Below are 6,023 nucleotides of genomic sequence, written 5' to 3'. Positions count from 1 at the left end.
AGAAAAGGGCTCTATTACTTTTTTATAAATTGCACCATTATAACCATTATAATTGAAAATTAAATTGAGGGTAGAGGGATATATGCCTTGCTAAAATGCTTTTGGATTATAAAGGACAGCAGACTATGATTATTAATGCAGTGGTTTTGCTTTCTTAAGTTGAAGGTAGAAATGAGTAATTGCTTAGATCCCTTCCCTGAAACACTCCATCTGGCTATATTATTTTTCATTCTTCATTACATTAGACTTCTCAAATAATTTTTCTAAATTCCCTATCACAATGATTTTCAGATTGAGTCTTAAGGTACAGTGATCATATGTGAAAGTCTTAAGAGACAATAGTAATATTTTCCCCAATTCAGCATGAATTAAAAGTAAGTGATTAATCTTTATACTATCTCTATAGACAGGCAGGTCAAGTATTATTAGCCCCTGTTGAGAAAGTTGAGACAGGTTTAAATAATTTTCTCCAGCTCACACTATCAGTATTTGTGAATTAGGATTGAGGTTTATAGCTTATCAGAGTTCATTCTCTTTCTATTAAATTGCAATTGCTTCATGTTTTCTCCTTTACTATTTGCATTTAGTGCTAAAGAAAAGAATGTGTAATAATCAATCTTTAGTTCAACTGACAAAACTTTAGTGTCAATAAATTTCTTTCTTTTTTTTTTTTTGCCTTTTTTTTCTTTTTGGGCCACATCCTATAATATTAGCTCAGGAGTTACTCCTGGCTATGAACTCAGAAATTGCTCCCAGCTTGGGGGACCATATGGGACACCAGGGAACGAACCAAGGTCCAACTTGAATCAGCTGCATGAAAGGCAAATGCCCTACCTCTGTGCTATTACTCTGGCCCCAGAATTTCTAGCATCTATAACTTTCTCTATAAAATAATGACAATAATAATGCCTACATTATGATATAATTTTTCCTAAAAAATTTATAAGAAGTTCCCAATATATTTTTGTAAATATTATGATTATTTTTATTTAAATTGTTGTGATCACATATAATCTTAAAGATGGAACATTTCTGGTTATATTGCAAATATTATTGGAAGGTATAAATATTCCACAAAACATAAATCAAACATTGTTAGTGCTTACCTACTTTTATGCTTAATCATAATATGGACTTGAAAACTTTCTAATTCTAAATGGTAATATCATAGTTTCATTTGACTTCACTGAAATTTTCAGGAATCCAATTTAAAAATTTTGCTACTTCATTTATGTGATTTATAAATTTTATTATTTTATGACTTATTTTATGAATAAACTTATTTAATTTTAAAAGATTTAACTATAAAAATAACATCAAATGAAATAAAATCAATATGCCTTTATAATATTGATCTGGAAAATAATAATCCATGCCATGTAATGACATTAAAGTGTGTAATTTGAGGAACAAGAGTGATATTAGTGGGTAGGATATTGCCTTCCATGACACATATTTGGGTTTCATCCTTTATACTTCATATAACCTTTAGAGCCAGATGTAGACCCAAAAACAAAACCCAAATATAAATAAATTACTTCTATTTATCTTTAAACATTTCTTATCTATTTATTATCTATATCCTATCTATTATTTCTTATCTATTAAATGTAATAGTATAAATTAGTGTAAATATATTTTTGTAAATGAAAGTAGACATTTTTATTATTTTTGTTTTCTTTTGTTTTTGGATCACACCCAGTGATGCTCTGGGGTTACTTGGCTATGCGCTCAGAAATTGCTCCTGGCTTGAGGGATCATATGGGATGCCAGGGGATCGAACTGAGGTCCATTCAGGGTTAGTGTGTAGCACTACTGCTTGTGCTACCACTTCGACCCCTAGACATTTTATTTTTACATAATACTTAACCTGATTTCTGCTCAACTCCTCTATGCATAGCCAAACCATAATTATAATTCAATTATTAAATCATAAAACTAGACTGCATATAAATGTTGGATTGCTTCTCAACTCAGTTTTTCATGCCATCAACAAACATGCATTTTGATGTAAGTATTAGTTGCTATTTCATCTACTTGGGGGGAAAGATGGAGGGAGGCAATGAATGTAAATAGTAAATACATATGATAAATTACAGTATTACATGATTAATGAATAGAACATTTATCAAAAATAGTATGAATTATTTGATGAGCCAGACAGTAGCTATTTGTAAAAGAAAATAGGCCCATTTTCTTCTTTTTACAGCATACAGTCATGTAGCATATTTAAGTCTAAGTTGAACAGTTAGAAGGCTGGACATTGATTCCCATAATTCCCTGCCTCCTTTCATAAGAATGACTGTCTTTCTGTAAAAAAAAAAAAATGACAGGCAGTAGCTGGCTCAGTGGGCCTGTGGGCTGGATAAATGTCCTCAGTAGGCATGTGGCCCATGAGCCTTAGTTTGAGGGCCCCTGCTCAAGACCAACACTATTCCAACTGCACCAGAAACTCTAGAGGTAGAGCTTAATATTATTCTATTACTAAATATTACAGGTTAAACTGATACAAACTAAAATCTAGAAAACTTTGGTCTACATATCAAATCTTTTATGTCTATAATCAGAGATAAATTCTAAGAATAGCTACCAATGATCTTAAAAATTACACAATACTCTAATAATTGTTATAAGTATAAAATAGAAAACAAGGAACTCTTAAAACAGAATTTTATGTTGAATGTCAAATTATATTTTATCTATGGTGCCATTAAATTTTCAATTAACATGTTTTTAAATTTGAAGGTAAATTTATCATATTCTTTTAAGTCTGATCAATTCTTGTATTGGGATGAGTTTAAACAATGAAATTGTGTTCTTCTATATGTGTGTGTAACTTACCTAATCACTTGTCATATTTCAAAAAGAATTTCTAAGTAAGGGAATGTTTCCTAAAATTTTTGCATTGATATCAAACCACATTGACCAAATGTTTCCATTAAAACACACTTTAAACCAATTAATAAGAATCCATTTTTAAATATGTCCTAACATATGCATTTGAATAAGAATAAGCATAAATATATACTACTCCTGTAACTAGAGTGCCTGAAACTTTAGCAACAAGTTTTAAAAAATAACCCTGAGCATCACTCGGTGTGGCCCCCCCAAAAAACCAAAAACAAACAAAAAAGTAAATAACAAAAATGGAGGAGGAGGGCAGAATAGAAGCCTACTTAAATAGTTTGCATATTTTAGCAAGTTATTATGAATGTAAATAATCATAAAATATGAGTATTATCAAGGATATAGCTTATTTGAAAGGCAAATTCTCTTCATGTGAGAGATTTTAAGTTTGATCCTTAAAATAGCTCACACAAAATATATTAAAAACACATATACTGGGGGCCAGAGCGGTGGCTCAGCAGTAGGGCGTTTGCCTTGCATGTAGCTGATCTAGGATGAACCTCGGTTCGATCCCTGAGCATGCCATATGGTCCTCCAAGTCAGGAGCGATTTTTGAGTGCATAGACAGGAATAACTCCTGAGCATCACCGGTGTTGCTACCACCCAAAATTACAGATACTAAAATAATATATTTTAGTTTAGGCATATATATTAATACATATATCATTCTAAATAAAAGCCCATACGTAATACACAAAAAATATAAGAAAATTATTTCAGGCCAGAGAGATAGCACAGTAGAAGGCCGTTTGCCTTGCATGCGGCCAACCCTGGACAGACCCAGTTTTGATTCCCTGCATCCCATATGGTCCCCGGAGCTGTCAGGAGCGATGTCTAAGTGCAGAGCCAGGATTAACCCCTGAGTGCCACTGAGTGTGGCCCAAACACCAAAATAAATAAATAAAGAAAGAAAGAAAATTCTTCCTTACACAGGAAAACTGTAATAAATAAATAGGGAACACTGAATGAAATTTAAAACAATCATTAAAACATCAAAATACTAATGGGTAATAAAATATTAACCAATGAAATTTAAAATCTATAGTGTTGCAGTGCAGCCTCAAAGAAACCATCTAAAATAAATATTTACTTATTTTATAAGTAAAGTACCCATAAATGGAGAAATATAGTGCAGTTTAATTATAGCGTCAAGATTAAACTTAAAATTAAGTAATAAAAGATATTGACTTCTTGTGCCCTTTCATATGATGCACTAAAAAAGAAAAAAGAGCATCTCCAGCATTTCCCTTAGTTAAGATTAACCTCTCTCTAATGGTGAGAACAAATATATTAGACAAATTCAATTTGAGACACAGCTTACAAGAAAGATGTCTTATATTCTTCAAATTCCAGGATCTCTAAACACAATAAAAACTGAGGAAATATCACAGTATGGATGAGGGTAGAGAACAAGTGAACATGAGAATCAAATGCAATAATAAAGAATCTTTAGTTATATCCTGTAATATAAAACAAAGTCACTGATAAGTCTGAATAAGGTTGGCAGTACATGTAATTGTATATTACTGTTACCTTAATTTTGGTTATTACAGTATGTAAAATGTTAGCATTAGGAAAAAACTGAATGAAGAACCTAATATCTTTAATTTTCTAAATTTTTCTGGAATATGATATGAAATAAAAATATAAAATTTATAATATATATGTACATATATGTATATATATAGAGAGAGATGGAAGGGAACTATATTCTGGTCTTAGAGCTAAAGAAACTTACAATTTTAATTAGAGCATATTCTTAATTATATTATATATATTTATATATATAAAATTCTTATCTTAATAGTTGATAAAATAGTGAAGCGATGTCTCCTAATTCTAAGCACCTACAATTTGTTTTATAATTATATACATGAGAAGTTACCACAAAATAATAACTAGGTCAATTTCAAAAACTTGCATAGACAAAATTGCACTTCATGTAAACTATTATTTGAACCCTGATTTTTCTGACTATAGGTCTTGGAAAGCTGATTAGTAATGATAAGTTACCCAAAAAAATTCTCTCTGCTCCTCCTCCTCTTTTCTTCCCTATACTCTGATTTTAGTATCATACTTTACTCCCAACTCTTACTACCTTATTTCTGAAAGAGCTGAATTACTTGAACTAATTAACTTGAAATCCTTGATGAAATGCTTATTAGGAATATTTTATGTTCCAAAATTTCATTATATAAATCACTTAATTAAAATATAGCAACCTAATGACTAATGTTCAAAATCCATTAACTAATTGAGGAAGGCAAATGAATTCCCAGGCTTTCTTACATACTTTCCTTAAAGCTTCTAGAGATCTAACATATTTTTTTGTATGAGATTAATTTACCTGGGGGAAAAAATGACCTTCCTTTTTTTAATATGATGCAGTCCAATTTTGACTACCTTTTTCAGTGTCTCCTACTTTAAATAATTCAGAGTCAAAATAACCTACCATCTGTTAACAAATATTCTTGCCACGAAGGCAGAGATTTTGTTTATTGCAATTTCACCAAGGAAAATATAAGAATAGAAACTGGAGAAGAACAAATTGTAAAGGAAAGAGACTCTGAAATGAACAAGCATTGAATAAGCTATACTTGCTACCATGGTATAAAAGGGAAGCAGGGGAAAGTAAGGCAAAGTATGATTAATTAAGGCATTGGGAATGAAGTTTATGAAGGTATTCTTTTTTTTTTTTGTCCCCCAATTCACAATACAAACCAGGCAAAGGGCTTGTGTTGAGGTGTATATGGGGTGCATTTACTGTACCTCCTCTTTCTTTTTTTTAATTTATTTAAACACCTTAATTACATACATGATTGTGTTTGGGTTTCAGTCATGTAAAGAACACCACCCATCACCAGTGCAACATTCCCATCACCAATGTCCCAAGTCTCCCTTCGCCCCACCCGACCCCGGCCTGTACTCTAGACAGGCTCTCCATTTTCCTCATACATTCTCATTATTAGGACAGTTCAAAATGTAGTTATTTCCCTAACTAAACTCATCACTCTTTGTGGTGAGCTTCCTGAGGTGAGCTGGAACTTCCAGCTCCTTTCTCTTTTGTGTCTGAAAATTATTATTACAAGGGTGTCTTTCAATTTTCTTAAAACCCA

General features: G+C 31.5%; 1 pseudogene; it reads right to left on the bottom strand.

Annotated features, from left to right (window-relative positions):
• Positions 1–5,601: 5,601 nt before the first annotated feature.
• On the bottom strand, positions 5,602–5,759 carry LOC126032775 (uncharacterized; annotated as a pseudogene).
• Between the last annotated feature and the right edge of the window lie 264 nt (positions 5,760–6,023).

The sequence above is a fragment of the Suncus etruscus genome, chromosome 16 (genome assembly GCF_024139225.1).
Source record: "Suncus etruscus isolate mSunEtr1 chromosome 16, mSunEtr1.pri.cur, whole genome shotgun sequence".
Classification (NCBI taxonomy): Eukaryota; Metazoa; Chordata; class Mammalia; order Eulipotyphla; family Soricidae; genus Suncus; species Suncus etruscus.
Note: the sequence above shows the minus strand (reverse complement) of the source record. Positions and strands in the feature narration are given on the sequence as shown.